At 37.0% G+C, this 21186-nt stretch overlaps 1 protein-coding gene across 7 annotated transcripts in view; it reads right to left on the reverse strand.

Annotated features, from left to right (window-relative positions):
- Positions 1-21186, reverse strand: part of AChE-2 (acetylcholinesterase 2) — a 447910-nt gene that overhangs the window by 376314 nt on the left and 50410 nt on the right. The window lies entirely within an intron of this gene.

A 21186-nucleotide genomic window follows, 5' to 3' on the forward strand; every position in this document is an offset into this window, starting at 1 on the left:
CAAGAAAATAAAAGCCAATGTTGTAATTGTAATAATTAATAAATTACAAAAAAGTTTGGAACTATTTTCATTTCAAATCAATATCGGAAAGTTCGATATTGATATTAAATATAAATAACTTCATTCGTTATTGATCGTTACTAAAATAATTGCTCTTACATTTATTTTTATTCTTTTTCTGTTGGTTTGATTTATAAAAAATTATTATGTTAACAAGATAAATTCTACAGACCTTCAATTTTCTGCAGTTTTATAAAATAGACAAAATTGAATAAACAGAACTTAAAAAAATAGATGTTAAAAAGAAATTGTAACGTTTGTAATATTCTCTTCTGTGTAACGTTCTTATTTATCGTTAGACTTTTACTTGAATACAAATTTACTGTTACATATCATTCGAAGGAGATTTTCGTAATAAATTTAACGTTGAATTGTTATTCAGGATTTTAATATCTGAAATCGATATACTTTCATTGTGAGTCTGTAAATTCTTCAACAGATGATGTTAAATGTTAATAGTACTAGTTCATTATTAATTGCTATTAAACCAACATTAGCTACTATACTTGCCTTTATTAATATATTCATTAGTTTTCTATTCGGATAGTAGAAAATTTGCTATACCTTTTAACGAGATAAACTCGACTGATAGCATCACCGGAAAACACGAAATTGGAAAGAATATATGCGAGAGGGAGGGAGCAGTTCTATAATATATTTCCCTTTATAAATTACAAATACCCACGTGTGTCCCTGATGCGTTTGTGCGAACGAACGTGCGCATATATACGGACGCGTTCCGCGGTGGGAATTTCACGCTATCTTAGAAAGGCGTAGTAGAGAGAGCCAGGTTATTCACACTATGCGGTCAATTAAGCGTAGGTGAACGGTAATGCATCGTCGCAAGTATGTAAATTATATAATTCGATGAGCACGAGTTTACGCATCGACAAGTTGTTTAATAAGCCGTGTTAACGGTTAGCCGATAATCCAGGATGTGCTGATAGTTGTTCGTTCGTTCTGCAACTCTTAAAACAAATCCTACGATGGGGCACGCAATTTCCACTTTATATATGTGTGTGTGTGTATATACAGGGTGAGGAAAAAGTCCCAGACCGGTAAAATATCTCGAAATATAAGCGTTTTAGAAAAAAATGTTTCCAACAAAAGTTGCATGATTTCAAGGGAAACATAAAACAACTATATCACTTTGTTTACAAATGGTACTATTTTCGAGATATTCACTGATCATTACTTTTCTTAAATGGAAATCTCAATTTTATTACATCGTCTTTTTCTACCAATTAATTTAAACAACTTTTGTCTGAAATATTCTTTTATTTACCTAACAGATTTTGATATATTTAAGGAAAACTTGATAATTTTTTCAATATTTAACTTGCGATATCTCGCTAACTATTTGTCGAAAGAAAAAGTGGTACTAGAGTTTTTTGCTCTATTTAATATTCAAGAATATGTTGTTATAACAGCGCCCCGACTTTTAGTAACTTACCGACTTTTGGAGATTTCAAAATCAAATTAACAACAGTCAGGGCGCTATTGTAACAATATATTCTTGAGATTAAATAGAGCAAAAAGGTCTTGTACCACTTTTTCTTTCGACAAATAGTTAATGAGATATCGTGAGTTAAATATTGAAAAAGTTATCAAGTTTTCGTTAAATATATCAAAAAATATTAGGCAAATAAAAGAATGTTTCAGACAAAAGTTATTTAAATTAATTGGTAGAAAAAGGAGGTGTAGTAAAAAATTGAGATTTCCATTTAAGAAAAGTAATAATCAGTGGATATCTAAAAAATAGTGCCATTTGTAAACAAAATGATATAGTTGTTTTATGTCTCCCTTGAAATCATGCAACTTTTGTTCGAAACATTTTTTTCTAAAACGCTTGGTTTTCGAGATATTTTACCGGTTCAGGACTTTTTCCTCACCCTGTATACAGGGTGTCCCGTTTAATCTGACAAATCGTAATATCTGAAAAACTACATGTCGGATCAAAAAAAGTAGGTAATGAAATTTGTTCGTCTCGAAGGGGGATATGCAATGATATCAAACTCGACCTCTCACCCCACTCCCGGGGGGTGGGGGTGGGGGGCAACTTTGAAATCTTAAACGGGAACCCTCATTTTTTATTGCAGATTCGGATTCTACGCCACAAAATACGTAAGTTTCGTCCAAAACTTCTTTTTGATTCGTGATAGATGGCGCTGTAATCGCAAAAAATTAGATTTTCTGCAATTCTCCAGAAATGATTATTGGATTGAAAAATAAAAAATACCTGTTCAATATTTTTAAAAATATTTTTAAAAAGCATAATAACAGTTATTCCCCCCCATCCCCTCGGGGTAGGGTGGGTGGTAACGTTCAAATCTCAAATGAGAACCCACATTTTTCATTGCAAAATTAGATTTTACGTGAAGTTTTTATAGAAACAATTTTTTTCATTCGTGATAGATAGCGTTGAATTTTTCCGAGAAACTACTTTTAGCGTTACCCAGGAACAACGACGAGGACGTAGTAGTTTTCTGTTCCCTTCGGGGTGCTTGTTTTAGGTGAGTCCCCTTGCCTCTCACCATCGGGGTGATTTTGCATAATTAATTTGTTAGTGGCATCTCTCCATCGTCCGCACCCATGGAACTTAAGAGACGATCATTGGTGAGAGGCGAGGGGACTCACCTAAAACAAGCACTCCGATGGTGAGAGGCAAGGGGATTTCAAAGTTGCCCCCCACCCCCACCCCCGGAAGTGGGGTGGAAGGTCGAGTTTGATATCATTGGATGTCTCCCTTCGAGACGAATAAATTTCATTACCCACTTTTTTTGATCCGACATGTAGTTTTCCAAATATTACGATTTGTCAGGTTAAATGGGACACCCTGTATATATAGCGTGTTTCAGACCACCTGGGTCACCCGATTTTTTCGTAAACGCAATATTTTAGAAAAGAATGTTTCAGACAAAAGTTATAGGGCTTCAAAGAGTCTATTTACTGATGTTATAAATTTGACCTTGGGATGACCTTGAAAAGCCTAGTCAAGATCAACATAAAAATCTTAAATAGATACTCCAATTTTTTTTACATCATCATTCTCTAGTAATTAATTTGAACATCTTTTGTCCGAATAATTTTTTATTTATCTAATAGTTTTTTAGATATTTAAGGAAAACTTAATAACTTTTTCAATATTTAACTCACGATATCTCACTAACTATTTGTCGAAAGAAAAAGTGATACTAGACCTTTTTGCTCTTTTTAATCTCAAGAATATATTGTTACAATAGCGCCCTGACTGTTGTTAATTTGATTTTGAAATTTCCAAAAATCGGTAAGTTACTAAAAGTCGAGGCGCTGTTGTAACAACATATTCTTGAATATTAAATAGAGCAAAAAACTCTAGTACCACTTTTTCGTTCGACAAATAGTTAGCGAGATATCGCAAGTTAAATATTGAAAAAATTATCAAGTTTTCCTCAAATATCTCAAAAAATATTAAGCAAATAAAAACATGTTTTAGACAAAAGTTGTCCAAATTAATTGGTGAAAAAAGACGGTGTAATAAAAAATTGGAGTTTCCATTTAAGACTTTTATGTTGATCTTAACTGAGCTTTTCAAGGTCAAATTTATAGCATCAATAAATAAATTCTTTGAAGCCCTACAACTTTTGTGTGAAACATTTTTCTCTAAAATCACGTTAACGAAAAAATCGGATGGTCTAAAACACCCTGTATATATTAAATAAATCGGAAAGTTCCATCCATCTAGCGGCAAGTAACTATAGCTAGAACTGTCGTTAACATTTAACCCTTTAACTGCTGAGATATTAAATGACCAGTATAACTCTCTTTGCTGAGTTATTTTTACAATTATAAAATATTTTATAATTTGCTGATGATCCAGATTTTCACAAATTCACATTTTTAAATAAACAAAAAATACCACACGTAATACCACACACATTGAAAGTCCAAATCGAATAAACTCGATCATAGCAAGGCTGCCATTTTTTTCCACACTCGAGTTATCTCGACCGTAGCAGTTAAAGGGTTAATGTCTAAACAAAGCTTAATGGTTTGTTTTGACATTTGTCAATAACATTCAGTACATAAAGGTATACGTTTGCATCAATAACATTGTTTTTTGCTGCATCAAAAATGTCTAAATTTGAGCCAAATAAGTGTCATTTGCGCGAAATGTTAATCTTTTGCTTCAATTGGAAAAAAACTGCAACTGAAACTCATCGAATGCTTGTAGAAGTTTATGGTGATAATGCTCCTTCCGATAAAACATGCAGAAAATGGTTTCGACTTTAAAAGTGCTAATTTTGATGTAGAGAACAAAGAGCGTTCTGGATGGCCAAGAATATTCGAAGACGAAGAATTGCAGGCATTGATGAACGAAGACCCATGTCAAACGCAAAAGCAACTTGCAGAAGCATTAAATTGTGCTCAATCTGTCATTTCCGATCGTTTGAAAGCCTTAAGAAAAGTTTACAAGGAAGGAAAATGAGTCCCATATGAACTGAAACCAAGAGACATTGAAAGATGAAAACCACCTGCGAAATTCTACTTGCTACGCAACAAAAAAAGGGGTTTTTACATCATATCATCATTGATGATGAAAAATGGATTTATTTTGACAACCTCAAACGTCGAAAAACTATTTGCGATCCCGGACAACCCTCAACATCGACGCCAAAGCGAAATATCCATGGAAAAAAGGCAACGTTATATATTTGGTAGGATCAGAAGGATGTGCTGTACCATGAACTGTTGAAAAGTGGTCAAACAGTCACAGGGGATTTCTACAGAGAACAAATAATCCGTTTGAGCCGAGCATTACACGAAAAACGACTCGAATATGAAACGAGACAGCATAAAGTGATTTTTCTTGACAACGCTTGGCCTCACGTCACCAAATCTGTCAAGGAAACGTTAGAAGCACTTCGCTGGGAAGTGTTACCCCATGAGGCTTATTCACCAGACTGTGCCCCTTCCGACTACCTTGTTTCGGTCGATGGCACACGCAATTGCTGACGAATGCTTTAATTCTTACGAAGACGTCGAAAAATGGGTCTCTGACTGGATAGCCTCCTAAGATGAGTCATTCTTTCGCCGCGGAATTCGCTTGCTGACCGAAAGGTGGAAAAAAGTCATCAAGACTACTGTCACTAACGATGGACAATATTTTGATTGATGTACTTTTTCATTTTGTTTCTTAAATAAAGTCATACATTTTGCAAAAAAACGAACGGAACTTTCCGATTGACCTAATATATATAATATTGGGTTGAATAATATCGGTGTTTACTTTCGCGCCACCGCCATTAGCGCATCGGTCTTCATTATAAGTCGAAAAATACCAAGTTGCCTGAAGATGCGAGATTAATTAGATATATATATATATATATATATATAAAGAGATAGAGAGAGAGGGAGAGAGAGAGAGAGAGAGAGAGAGAGAGAGAGAGAGAGAGAGAGAGAGAGAGAGAGAGAGAGAGAGGACAAGGTCATAGCACAATTCTGCAGAGTGTTACATTTTGCGGCGAAAACTCTATCGAGAAATTTTAGAGGTTGCTTTTTCCTTTTTCTCACACATAGACATTGAAAGGTATATCCTTTCTCTCTCTCTCTTTTTTCTTTCCTATCTACTCTTAATTTTTAACGCCAAGTATCTCAGTGACTGAGTTGAGCGGAAAATCTCAAGCCAACTTGAAGCAAACTCGACCTCCCTCACGTGTTTTTATTGCATTAACATAAACTTGTTTGATTTTCAGTCGCTCCTGAAATATATTGAAAGTTTCTAGGAGCATGAGAACGTGCGTCTTTGCTCGCGAAATTTCTGAAATCACGTATTCAGAATTACAGCTGTACCGTGATCGATGGGGCTTCGGAACCGCGGTGCTTCAACGACGCGATTCTTTGCTGCCGGGTCTCGACGTTCTCGAAGCGATTTCGCAAAGAGGAGGAGGACCGTAGGTTTTCTCTCTCTCTCTCTCTCTCTCTCTTTAGTCATGTCATTTTTCCGTCGACGGAGAGACGGCGTTAATACACGCTGAATGTATCTTCATCAGGAACAGCGGGAATCATAATTTAAAACCGCGCGATGCGCCAGGTAGTCTCTTTTGTATCTTCGCACCTTCGCAGTCTCTAAAATATGCACGCCCTCGGTGAATCGCGGCCGCGACCCGCGGAAGAACCTTCCTTCAGTTATTTAAAATTCCGCGTGACCACCGTATGTAAATCACTTGGAACCGGTGTGTCTGAGCTGATATTACCGTCCGGAGGAAACGGAAGGGCAAAGAAACGGCCAGCGTGACGAAAAATTCTGCGTCATTTCTTTGTCCCTTACATGTCCGGGAACAAAGTAAGAAAGAGAGAGATAGATAAATAAATGTGTTTATTGACATTTTTGAGACAAGGACCTCCTAAGAGTATTACAGAAAAGAAAAAGAATATTGAAGACAATTTACAACAAAATATCAAAGAAAAAACGAAAATATTATTTATATTTGTAATTTAAATTCACCCTTTCTCTCTGTCTCTCTTTTTTATTGTTCAAAATAAACTAATAAATGAATTTGGGTAAATTAGCAGTTCAATTCCTGCGATGACTATTTTCTAAATACCTAAATAAAACTTAACTTAAATTGCAATGACGAAATATAAATTGTAATTTTTAATTGATGAAAAATATAGTTCTTATAATTAAATTTAGCAATGTGTATTTACAAATTTACAATTTATTTGCAGTCGAATTTAGTAAATTACTATTACAGTTTACGTTTCATTATAATACAAATCAATTTTGGTTCAAGCATTTAGGAAACAATCGTTGTAACACATTGAATTAAGTTAGACTACATTCTTATCGAAAAATTAGAGATTTCATTTATTTAATTAGATATTTAATTAGAGATTTCATTTATTTATTTAATTAGAGAGAGAGAGAGGGAGAGAAGGGAAAAACGGAGAGAAATAAAAGAAAAGGTCTGTTTTGACGTAAGCGATGAGATTGCGATACAATTGTGTGTAAATTATTTGATGGTTGTTAACGGAATTTTCCGCGAAATTTTTCCGTGCGTATCACGAGGTAGGCAACCAAATTTCCAAACATCAGTATTTTCGCTATTTTCGAGCAAAACAAGCGAGGCGCGGAGTGATGCCGGAATCACGTGAAATTAATAATGGTTATGGCCTCGTTTAGCAATTCACGGACAATTCACGTCAGTTCGCTTATCCTTAGAAAAAGCACTCATTCGCGCATTTACGTCACGTAATGTATTTTTCAAAAAAGACCCGCGTCCACAATGTAATATATTCGCGGTGTTGTATGAACATCATTCGCGAGCGTGCGCACGCGCGCGTTACAAACGTGGACATGATAAATCATTTCATCACGCGTCTCCAAATCGGATATTTATGTTACATCGCGCGCACGCACATACGTATTTCATATTATCAAAATCACTGCAACAGTAAAACGCGATATATATACGAAATTGCACGCTTTGACAAAATTGTATCGTTAATTATCGCACTGTTGCGTGAGAAGTGGACATGTCGGCAGTTTATTTGCAATTTTCTGGGCGAAAGATTGATGGAATATTTTAATTACCTCAACGAGAGCCTCCGGCCTGATTTGCATTACACGACTTTCGCGATGAATGCGTAATCACTTTCTAATTTATCGAGTCGCCTGCGAACTTAACCATCGACGGATAATCGTGGATTTGCATAATGTCGCTAGTCCAAGAATCGCCGAATCTTATTTATTGTGTATAACGTTGATGAAAAAAAAAACGACAGGATCAGATTAAAAGTGAGAAAGGAAAAATGTAAAATATTTATAAATAATTAAAGAGCTATTAAACAGCTGCTAAACCGAACGTATGACACTGTTTTGCAAAACCACACGGCTCATCTTCTGCAGTTCTTTGTTTCAAACTGCGCAAAAGGTTGCAGACGAGAACAATCGCGAGGAGGATGAAAAATCATCCGTTTGACCATTTTACTCGGGACCATTGATCAAGGGAGGCTTGCGAACATACCCTGTAGTTCGCTAAACTCGTAAGCAACTGCAAAGCGAGACCGAAATTGCGCAAGTACTTAGAACTATCGGCGCGAAGAAGCACGTTAATGTGCGCAAAAACAGGGGGCATATTTTCCTTTTCTTCCTTCCAAAAACGACGAAAAGATTGCTCGAGCACGTTCGCGACGGGGGACAAAACGAGATCGTTCATTTAGTCATTTGATAAAGCGCAGCGTTACGATATATAATTTTCGGAGCAATCTCCATATCCGGATCACTGTATTTTCCGCCGGATGTCGAGGGGTTAATGCTATTCGCGCGAGATAGCCAAAGGCAAACACATGTGGCAGTGCGCGCGCGCCCGAAGCTCATTTACCGCGGAAAGATCAGCCGTAAATTCGCCGTTGATTTAAACGTCATCGTAAATTGTCGCGCAACGTATTTCCCGGGTTCGTGACGTCGCGCGTTGAGGATATCGCGTGCCTACTCACCTACCCATTTACCTGTCCTACCAAGTGTTGTCTATCGGCGTATTCACGCCCGCAAGAATCAGATGCACGCATGTAGAGCAGAAAAATCACGGCTGAGAGGCCTCGCCTCGTTAAATCCACCGTTTGATCCACCGGCCAGTCTTGTTAGATGAGGTGCGCTCCTCAGCTTTAAGGACTTTACAGCAGTGTGCCATCGCGACAATAACCGTACGCTCTCGTATTTACGAGCTGGAGTTGTTTCCAAGATGAATTCTTCGTAATTAGCGAACGCGAGAAAAAAACAGTGGAAGAGAGACAGAGAAAGAGAGAGGGGGGAGAGAGTGAAAGGGAGAGAGAGGAGAGAAGGGAGAGGGGGAGATGGACGAAGAGGAGAGGGGAGAGGAGAGAGGGAGAGGTGGGAAAGGGGAAGGGGAGAGAGGGTGACGGGGGAGGGGGAGGGAGGAAGAGGAGAGGGAGAGAGAGAGAGAGAGAGAGAGAGAGAGAGAGAGAGAGAGAGAGAGACAGAAAGGACGCAAACGTCTAAAATTTATACTTAGCCATTGCCGTTGCACAATTATACCGATATTATCTCGTCCAATAGAACGAAACAAACGAAGGGTGCAGTATTATGCAAATAAGTGCACAAAAGCATGACCTACTGTCGGACAACTCCGTCCGCTTTAAAGAGTTATAACGCACGCCCCATTTGTCGCTTTTCAGACAGGGAGCATTGGCTCATTCTTATATATCTGTTGAACTAAAAGCCCGATGTCGTTATGTTAAGAAATATATTAACGCTTGTGGAGAGAAGAAGAGACCAACAGCTTCGGCGAGATTTAATTTTATACACACCTTGTAAAATTTCGATCGATTGTAAAATGCGTTCCAACACAAGTGCACGTTCAAACTTCAAGCATTGTTCTCTCTTTTCCTATACAGGGCAAGTCAGTTAAAGAATTACAGACTTATATCTTGGAAACGAAGCATTTTAGAGAAAAATGTATGAGACAAAAATTGTGTGGTTTCAAGGAGGACATAAAATAATTATATTAGTTTGCTTAGGTGGCACACCTTTCAAGATATTCACGATCATTACTTTCTTTAAATGGAAATCCCAATTTTTATTATATTATTTTTTCTATCGATTAATTTGAATAACTTCTGTCTGAAACATATTTTTATTTGTCTCATATTTTTTTAAATATTTAAGGAAAACTTGGTTATTTTTTCAACATCTAACTTACGATATCTCGCTAGCGCTATTTGTCGAAAAAAAATAGTACTAGACTTTTTTATTCTATTTGGGCTCAATAGTATATTGTTACAATAATGCTCTAACTTTTGTTAACTTATTAATTTTTGAAAATTTCATCAAATTAACAAAATCATCAAATTAACAAAAGTATATATCTTTCTCTTTGTCTTTTCCCCCCTCTCTCTCTCTCTCTCTCGCTACTCAAGCATAACATATTCCGAAATCTGCGAATGTCAACCGCGTAGCACCATTTCGGAACTCCTACTTGACAGCGACGCGTTCTATTGTACGAGCACGTCGACGATCCTTTGAGAGGTGATTTCGCCCTCGAGGTCTCTTTTTCGGAGAAGGGAAACGGAGTTTGCTCACCGTCACTTCTATCAGAGACACTCCCCCCTTTCTCTCTCTTTCTCTCTCTTTCTCTCTCTTCTCCTCTTTCTATTTCTCTTTCTCTTCCTCTCCGCTCTCTGTAGGAGCCTCATTAAAATCTCAATTTTTCGGCTTGCTTCTCGGCGCACAAAGTCTGCTGGCAAAGCCTCAACGTACGACAACTTTTCCAGGAGAAATATTCGAATACACCTATGCAGGATGTTCGGAAATGTAACCGGCAAACTTTTCTGGCGCGTTTGGCAAGCCGAATGAATCAAAAGCCATCGTGAATCAAAAAGGACATGTACACTCTGGAGTAAGTTTTAAAAGAGTCCGAGGCATGTTCACCGAGCGTTTTGTTTACGTATTTATCATAAAAGAAACATGGGGAAATAAACTTTGCATTAAAATTATAATATTTTCCGACCTGAATAAAACTCAGGAGGATAGAATGTTTTTATATACTTATTATAACTATTTTTTTTAAAGAAATTAAAAAATATCTAGAGAGGAAAGAAAAATCTGGCAACCGATATAAGTTAATTTGAGACAATTGCTATCTATTGTTTTTGTACAATAAATTATAGTCAAATGTATGATCGTATAAAAAGCTTTAACATGAAAATTCTGAAAGGTTTGTGAGCCTGTCACGGTCTCTGCAACATTTTTCACTTTCGATATGCTTTTCTACCTTGTGCCGTTATTTCCAATGTAATATGGTTGAAATTTAATATGGTTGAAATAATCTTCGAACGAAAATTAAAAATAGCTTTCTATCAAAGAAATCTCATTATGACAGCGAATATATGCAAAAATTATTAAATTATACTAAAAAGGTTACAATTGTAAATAAATTAACTAAGAAGAAGAGAAATATTTAGAAGCGTTTTATCATGTTTTCTAATAGCGCAATAATAGATTATCAGTTATATATAGTTATATCAGTATAGTTAATTTTGTTGAGAAACATAGTAAATTTTTTAAGAGTAAAGATTGATAGAAGTTTAAATCTCGCGGAATTGTATTGAGTTGGCAACTAAGTGATTGCGGATTTTAAATAAGAATGAAAATTCAAAATTTTAAATTTGCTTTTTAAAATTTTTTTCAATGCATGTATGCGATACATTGAGCTTCTCTGCAATATCACGTGTTGTGCTATGACGATCTGAATCGATAATGGCCTTGATATGGGTCTCATCGACTTCAACTGGACGGCCAGATCGTTGAGCATTTTTCAATTAAAAATCACCAGAGCGAAATTTGGCAAACCAATTTTGACACTGCCTTTCTTTCAAGGCTTCATTCCCATATACGGCACATAACTTCTTGTGTGCTTGCGATGCGTTCTTGCCTTTTCGGAAATAATACAATAAAATATGTCTGAAGTGCACGTCTTGCTCTTCCATTTTTAAATTGGGATAAAAACAAAACTAAAGAACTAATCGATATAATTTTTGTACTAAATGAAAGGCAGAAGTCCAAACAATAAGAAAAAAATATAGGTTAGGTACTTTGAACACGTTAACGAAACAAAAGAAAGTGTAAAATCCATCTGTCGACAAAATCCGCATTCACTTAGTTGCCAACCGAATAGTGTGGCGCGCGCCCGTGCTTCTCTCCGCGCGGTTGCCTTACAGCGCTCTTATGCAAATCTATAACACACACTTTGTCTGTCGTCGTCTCCTCTTTCATAACATTACCTGTTTGTATAAGTATAGACACCTTTGTATTAATAATAAATATTATAGCAGATATAAATCAACGGCTAGTAAAAAACCAGACATATATCACCTAGACTATATAGACCCAACAAAGTTATGGGCCTAGGACGATATTACTACGCATAGGAGTTTTTCTTTTTCGTGAGTACGTACAAAGGAAGAATACGCAAAAAAAAAACATGGCGAACATGAATGTGTACGATCGAGTCGACAGACTAAATAGCAATAACTATCAAACATGGAAGTTTGCCGTGAAAATGTTACTAATACAAAGAGAATTGTGGACCTACGTAAACAGCATCGCTATATTGCCAGAAGATGCCACGAACGAACAGAAGGCAAGTTACAAATCGAAGGACGAAAAAGCCTTGTCAACCATCGCATTATCGATAGATCCAGATCAGCAAGTTCATATAGTACATTAGCCGCGTTCAGTAGAACAAAGTGATCAGAGAGCGCTTAGTGATAATTGTCTGTGATTGGAGCATTCTTTTAGATTCTTCATAAACCCAGAAGTATTTACCAATCAGGAGCGAGATTCAGTGAAAAATATAGTAATGTTGTCCAACTGTTGAGTCTGCTGAATGCAGCCATTGTGAGACTGCGAGGCAAGCGTGGTCGATTCTTGAAGAAATATATGAACCAAAGTCAAGGCAGCGAATCATGCAATTGAATAGACAGGTTGCGTGAAAAGTTCGCGGAGCGGCATCTATAGGTAAATGGTAGAATTATAAATTGTAGTCGGTTATATAGAATTACTCTTCACATGAACCTAGGTTAGGTTTCATTTCCATCTGTCAATTCTTTCTGTGTTTACAAGCTAATTGAAGTTGACGTGTCAGTATATTTGTTTTCAATGGAAAATTTGAAACAGCGTGCAGTGATTGAGTTCTTTGTTAAAAAAGGTTTAAAGGCAATGGAAATTCATTCCAAGATGGTAAATGTGTTAGGGGAATCTGCTCCTTCAAAAACAATGGTTTGTAAATGGGCACTTGAGTTTCAACGTAGTCGTACAAGCATTGAAGATGATTCACACAGTGAACGTCCAAAAAGCGCATCAACACCAGAAATCATTGAGCAAATACATGTTATTGTTTCTGAAGATCCAAGTGTGACTACGCGTGAAATACCATAGGCGTGCTCATACCATAGGCATTTCAAATGAACGGGTACGGCATATTTTGCATAAAGAATTACAAATGAAAAAGGTGTTTGGAAAAGTGGTGCCGCACACGTTACCAATTCAACAAAAACTCGCTCGAAAGCAAATTTCTCAGCGTCATTTGGATCGTTTTAAGAAGAATAAAACCGATTTTGTGCGCCGTTTTATAACTATGGATGAGACTTGGATTTATCACCATGATCCTAAATTGAAATTGGAACGTTTACAGTGGACTGAAGCTGGATGTTCAGCTCCAAAGCAAACAAAGCATGAAAAATCGGCAAAAAAGGTTTTGGCATCAGTTTTTTGGGATGCTAAAGGGATTTTGTTAATTGACTATCTGGAAAAAGGTAAAACAATTAGCTCTGAATATTATTATAACCTTTTGGATCAATTGGACGCAAAAATTCGTGAGAAAAGACCTGGTTTGCAGCATAAACAAATCATTTTTCACCAAGACAACGCACCTACTCATACATGTATTTTGTCAATGTCTAAATTCAATGAATTGAAGTACAAATTGCTTGATCATCCACCGTATTCGCCAGATTTAGCACCCAATGACTTCTATCTGTTCCGAAACCTGAAACAATTTTTCCGTGGAAAGCATTTTTTGTCGAATGAAGAAGCTATAGCAGCCGTAGAGGCATATTTCGCAGACCTTCCAGAAACACACTTCCGCGATGGAATAAAATTATTGGAGAGCCATTGGGCCAAGTGTATTGAAATTAATAGAGGCTATATTGAAGAATAAAATCATTTTTAGAATTTGGTATTCTTTATTTCAGTTTCGCTCCACGAACTTTTCACGCAACCTGTAGGTCACTACATTAAAAGATTTATAAGCAAAGTTGAGAGAGAGAAAGGTCTGAAGATCAAACGGTTTAGAACCGATAATGAACTTGAATATTGTAATAAGCAATTGTGAGAACTTTTTGATCATCTAGGCATCAAGCATGAAAGGTCCTGCGTCGAAACACCTCAGATGAATGGTGTAGCTGAACGCATCAACCGGACCTTAATGGACTTGGTTCGATCCATGTTAATTTCTGCCAAATTACCATCATCATTCTGGGCCGAAGCGACGAGTGCTGCAGCCTACGTCAGAAACAGAATGATCCATACCAATGTAAAGAACGGAGTGCCGGAAGGAGTGTGGAATGGACAACCACCAAGCGTAAAGCACCTTGAAGCCTACGGATTTCTAGCTTACGCACATTTATTTCACCAAGAAAGAAAGAAGTTAGACCCTTGAGCTTGTCCATGCATACTTGTTGGATATTCCAGTCAGACCAAAGGATATCGATTGTGGGCTCCCAAGAGAGAAGAAATTTTCTAGACTAAGCACGTGAGATTCGATGAGACAAAGTTGGGGTAGGAACAGGCAGGAAATAAAACAAATCAAATTTTATTCAAATTTCCCTGTAGTGAGTTCAGAGTAAGAACAGAAATCAAATGAGATACAAACAAATACTCAGCAACCAAGGGATGATACAAATAACAAAAGATATTACGCAAGAACCGAACCAATACAAACGCGATCCAAAACAATGGCACAACGCACGACGGAAACGAACAATGAAGAATCTTCAGATGAACGCGATCAAGAAACGAACAAGAAGATGTGGGGGCATCAATTAGCGGAATTGAAAGACAAACGCTAAGTGAACCCAAAGGAAAAATAAGAAATCCATATGGATGTAAAAGTAAACCAAAGGGCAAGGTAGAACTAAATCTCACACAGATAAGAGAACCACGAAACTTGGAGGAAACATTTTCGTCACCCCAGTCGGACGAATGGATGAAAGCGGTGGAGGACGAATTAAACAATCTAGAACGACTAAAAACTTGAGAAAAAGCCAAACCACCGATTGATAAAAACTGCATTGATAGTAAGTAGGTCTTCAAGTTGAAACGCGACACAAATAAACAAATTGCGCGATATAAAGCTAAACGGGTTGCGCGACTGGCTTTAATCAAAAGGAAGGAATTGATTACAACCAAACATATGCCCCTGTCGCAAGATTTAGTACAATACGATTGTTGCTAGCAATATCTGTGACATTTGGATGGACAACGCGCCATATTGGTATTAAGAGCGCCTATTTAAACGGACATCTATTGTCCGTTATTATATAAAAATTTTCTCATACACTATATATTTTATAGATAAGATTTACGGTCTTTTTGCAATTTAAATCATTAATAGTATATTTAACAAACACTAATATATTTAAGAAACGCAGTTTTATTACTTATTGATGTTTTCTGTTTCATTTTTATGCTTATAAAATAGAAAAAAAAACCGTACAGCAGGGATCGAACCTCAGCAGCTGTCACCTCGGTAGTCCGTTACCTTCGCTGCTGCGCTACGCCGCTTCGTTAAATATCCTTCTTACTAACTCGTACACTTTATTGACTCTTTTCTTTAGACCGTTTTTTCTCGAAAACGAAGAGGTATTGCGTCGTATGCTATTACCATGAGTTATTAGTAGTCAAGTACTATTAACTCCGTAAGTTTCGTTCCAAACCGTTTCCCGGTCGATGCGTCCTTCCCTTGTCAGACCAATTTATGGATTGAAACAAAGTGGACACAATTGGAATGAAGCCTTGGATGAATTTATAATGAAAATAGGATTCACACGTTTGAAATCGTCTAACTGCACTTATCTCTATGAATTCTGATAATATGACAATTTTGATAATATACGTCGATGATATTGTTATATTTTCCAGATACCAAGAAACCGTAGATAAAATAGTCCAGTTGATACCAAACGAATACGAAGCACGAGATTTAGGTGAGATCTCGCATTTTCTCGGTGTAAATATCAAAAGAAGCCCAGAAAATAACATAAGCATGAACCAAGAAGCGTACATTCAAGAGTTGCTTGAGAAATACGGTTTACAAGAACACCGACTAGCATATATTCCATTGGAACCAGGAAACCCGTTGTCATGGGACGACTCACCAAAGACCGAGGATGAGAAGCAGGAAATGAAGAATGTATCGTATCGAGAGTTAATTGGATCACTCAGTTATATTAGTCAATGCACTAGACCAGACATAGCGTTTGCGATACCCAAACTGGCTCAATTCTCTTCAAATCCAGGGAGAAAGCATTGGGTTGAGGCAAAGCGGACACTTAGATATTTAGCTAGCACTAAGAAATATCATTTATATTACAGTAGCAATGAACCGAAAGTAGAACTCTGGAGTGATGCGGATTGAGCCGGTGACACGGATGATAGACATTCGTTTACAGGGAATATAATCGCGTTAGGAGGAAACATCATAAACTGGAAAGCCGCTAAACAAAAATGTATAACGATGTCGACTATGGAAGCAGAATAGACGTAGGAAGCAGGAAAGACGTTGCCTTATCTAATGCCATAAAAGAAGTAAGCTGGTTAGAAATGTCCATTAGAGAATTAGAACTTGAGGATTAGTACGCCTTACGAGATATTTTATGATAATCGAGCAGCAATAGACTTTGCGAAGAATAGGATAGAAAGAAATAAGACTAAACACATAGATATTGCGTTTCATAATGTTCAAGAGAAAATAGATAATGGTACAATTATAGTTAGTTTTGTTTCGAGTGTACTAAACACTGCAAATATACTTACAAAAACGTTGTCAAAGAATAAATATGAAGAGCACGTGAACAGATTAAAATTAAGATCCTCTGCGAAATTTAAAAGGGGGGGATTGATAGAAGTTTTAATCTCGCGATGAATTGTAGTGTGGCGCGCGCCCATGCTTCTCTCCGCGCGGTTGCCTTACAGCGCTCTTACATGCAGATCTATAACACACACACTTTGTGTCTGTCGTCGTCTCCTCTCTCATAACATTACCCGTTTGTATAAGTGTAGACACCTTTGTATCAACAATAAATATTATAGCAGATATAAACCAACGGCTAGTAAAAAACCAGACATATATCATCTAGACTATATAGACCCAACAAAGATTTTAATTCCTAAATATGTATGTATAGAGCGTAACATCAACATATAAGTCAATATGACGGGTTGCTTATATTCGGATGATAATGTAGAGATTGTCGAAAAAGTCACTCGTTGATTTTGTTAATAATGATGTTTGCAGTACTTCCAGTTATAACAAGTGCAATTAACTTTGCACCGTGATCGTTATGGTATTTTATCGGCCGTTTATAACGGAAATGAAAACATCTTTTTTTAAAGATGTTTAAAAAGTGAAACTGGAAAATATACATTACAGATTTAAGCAGAGTAAGTAAGAGTAATAGTTAAGGAGGTAAATAATACATTTTCACATTATTTCTTAGTTTCTTTCTTATGTTGAAAAGTTCGATAGAAATTGGAGATTAGAAAGAATGGTATAGAAATATTTAGAAGTCTTACATACTATATTCCACCCATGTTTCTATAAAAGATCGCTTCTGCAAAGGTACGAATCGATGCGGTATAAATATTGATTGCAACTTAATCGACAATAATCATCAAGCAACATATTTTCGGTACGTCATAGTCTTATATCTTGACGCCTCTTTTATTGAAAATAGGGTTTAATAGTTGTCGTCGATCAGAAGTGATCTTTTGTAGAAACATGGATGGAATATAGAATATAACACATCGATCAATAAGTCCCGGGACTAACCAACAGATAACGCCTCTAATAACAAATCCATACCATTCTCAGTTAGTATCAACCTTTAGAAGTTACGTGTCAAACTTTCATGACATTCCGACATTGTATCATTGAGTTACAGTGGTTTTAGTGACGCTACTTTTGCTATTTTCAAAATAATGGAAAAAACCGAATTTTGTGTGTTAATAAAACATTGCTTTTTAATGGGAAAGAATATCGTTCAAACTCAGCGATGGCTTGAAAAGTGTTATCCGGGCTCTGCTCGAAAACAACCATTTGTCAGTAGTATGCTGATTTCAAACGCGGTCGTACAGACACAAATGATGCTGAACGCTCTGGTCGTCCAAATGAGGCTGTTACACCAGAAAACATAAAAAAACTCTCAAAACTGTGATGGAAAATCGCAAAGTAAAGTTGCGTGAGGTAGCTGACATCCTGAAGATATCATTTGGTAATGTTTACACTATTTTGCATGAACATTTGGTCATGAAAAAGCTTTTTTCGAAATAGGTTCCGCGTTTGCTCAGAATGGAACAGAAATAACAACGCATCGATGATTCAGAGCGCTGTTTGGCACTGTTTACGCGAAATAAACAGGAATTTTTGCGTCGGTATATGACAATGGATGAAACTTGGATCCACTACTATACTCCGGAATCAAATCGGCAGTCAGCTGAGTGCAGAGCAGCCGGTGAAAGTCGTCCGAAGCGACTAAAAACTCAACAGTCGGCCGGGAAGGTTATGGCTTCCGTATTTTGGGATGCGCATGGTATAATATTCATCGATTACCTTGAAAAGGGAAAAACCATCAATAGCGAATATTACATAGCGTTATTGGAGCGTTTGAAGGCAGAAATTGCAAAAAAACGGCCTCATATGAAGAAGAAAAAAGTTCTCTTTCATCATGACAATGCACCGTGTCACAAATCGATGGTAACGATAGCCAAATTGCATGAGTTAAACTTCGAATTGCTTCCGCACCCACCGTATTCTCCAGATTTGGCCCCCAGCGATTATCGCAGACCTCAAAAAGATGTTCCAGGGAAAGAGATTTGGCTCCAATGAGGAAGTAATTGCCGAAACTAACGCCTATTTTGAAACCAAAGATAAATCGTTCTACACGGCTGGCATAGAAAAGTTAGGAAAGCGTTGGAATGAATGTATCGCTCTTGAAGGAGAATATGTTGATGAATAAAGAAGAATTTTGGCAAACAAATGTTGTTTTAGTAGTTAGTCCCGGGACTTATTGATCAATGTGTTAAGATTTCTAAATATTTCTATATCGTTCCTTTTAATCTCCACTTCCTATCGAACTTTTCAACGCAAGAAAGAAATTAAGAAATTATGTGAAACAAGAAAATATGTTGTATTATTTATCTCCTTAACTATTATTTTTATTTATTCTGCTTAAATCCGTAATATTTATTCCTCAGTTTCACTTTTTTAAACATCTTTTTTAATTCAAAAGTTTGACTCCTGTCATAAACGGTCGATAAACTGTCATAACGTTCACCGTGCAAAATTAGTTGCCCTTGTCATAACTGGAAGCACTGCAAATATCATTATCAACAAAGTCAACGAGTGACTTTTTCGACAACCTCTGCATTATCGTCCGAATAGGAGCAAGCAATCTGTTATACTAACCTATATATTGATGTTACATCCTGCACATAAATAACACATACAGAGTGAAAGGAGTGAAAGCAAAATGTCGATACATTCCGAAGATTCTACAAATTACAGAATTCTAGTAATTTTCGTCATAAAAAATTCTGTTCACGCACGCAGAAGCAATATCCGTTCTACGGAGAAATTGCTTTCCGCCTCACGCGGAGTGGGATTTCAAGCAGAGATTTACGCAATATTAATATCAGTTACGCACGACGAAGCGGCTCCTGTATAATAATATATGTGTGCGCGTGGCGATTGTATTTCCCTCGGAAACGTTATTGTCGCAGTAATAAGGTAGAAAATATTGCTGATCCTCTACACAAGGCTTAAGTGGCGTCTAAAAAAATTGCAAGATTTGATCCGCAAAGTACCTCTTGGACACGCCAGCGCTGCATGTGGCGACATGCTCACACGAGATGCGGCATCGCGGGCGTAAGTAGAACGAGAAACGTGCAGTCAGCCCGGCGGAGAAAGAGTGGGTGGATACGAGAGAGCAAGCGAGAGAGAGAGAGAGAGAGAAGGATAAAAAAAGATACGACGAAATACGAGCCGTCTCTCCAGCTGTGGATGTCGTTGTAAAAGTTTCTCGCTTCAGATATCCTCCATGTTAATTCAAGGCAACGTCTGTGTATGGAATATCGGGTATCTTTTTCAGAAAATGTAGCGCTCGCCTCGAGCATGCACTCGCAGAACGACCAGCGAATTCGAAGGAGTGCATACATTTTTTATGTCACCTGAGAGAAATCGGGACAATGAAGAATATTAACAAGTTAAATCGCCGTCTGACGATCGTTTTTTCAATATTTTTTTCATTTTGCTCAACTTTTCATGTACGCGATATAAATATATTCCGCGAGTTGCATTTAAGTTGGCGAGACGGTACCTCCTGGTGATTTAATGCAGCCTCGAACAAAGCAAAACTATATTCGTATGAAATATTGCTTCTGCAGCTCTTACGAATGTTAAAACACGACAGGACGATGACTGTGAGGGAGGGAAGCGGGGATCGTTGTAGAACAAGAACGTAACAAGAAATGCGGCAGAAAGTCAGTTTGTCAGGCGAACAAGACGAAATAAAAAGTCCGCGGAGAACGTAACGAAATAAGAACTACTTCCACGCGTAGCATACGAAAGGTCGTCATTTTAACGGAAACGTCTAAAAGGACATCGCTCGAAGAAGAAACGGGATTTTCCTTCGGAAAATGGATTCTTACGGTTGCTTCGTTTGCCTTACATTCATCCACTTAAATATTTTCCGTGTGCTCATAGTACTTTCTTAGTGGATGCATATCACTGAGATCGAGAATTCTCTGGAGAACCAATAAAGAGACTCATCTTCGAAATAATGCTGCTATTATAACTCTAATATATTTCATGCTGGTAGAACCAAAAAGTACCAACACTTGTAGATAGTCCCCATGTGTGTATATCTGAGTAATAAATATTAGTTTAAAATATACATTCATTCGGATTTTGCTGAAGTTAATATTAAAAATAGTTTGTTTAGAAATCCCGAAGTCTGGAAAGATAGAATTATAAAGTTGACTCTGAAAGATGGACAAAAATCATAGAAACACATAAACAATACATCACTGAACGCAAAGTCACTATTTTGATACAGATTTTCGTTCTTCTGAATCGAATAGATTTATATTCCGACTAGGATTGCTAGATTTGAAAATTAAAAAATCTTGACAGACTTCTCCCTTTCCCCAAAAAGACGGGATATGTAGTTTGTAAAAATATATTTTCTGCAGAATGCATCAAGAGACAGGAACTATTCAATAATTTAGATATTTTTAATATTAGCTGGACAACTCCGAATATTGATGACAAAATCTGGACTGTCCAT

This window comes from Harpegnathos saltator, unplaced genomic scaffold (genome assembly GCF_003227715.2).
Source record: "Harpegnathos saltator strain DR-91 unplaced genomic scaffold, Hsal_v8.6 scaffold846, whole genome shotgun sequence".
Lineage (NCBI taxonomy): Eukaryota > Metazoa > Arthropoda > Insecta > Hymenoptera > Formicidae > Harpegnathos > Harpegnathos saltator.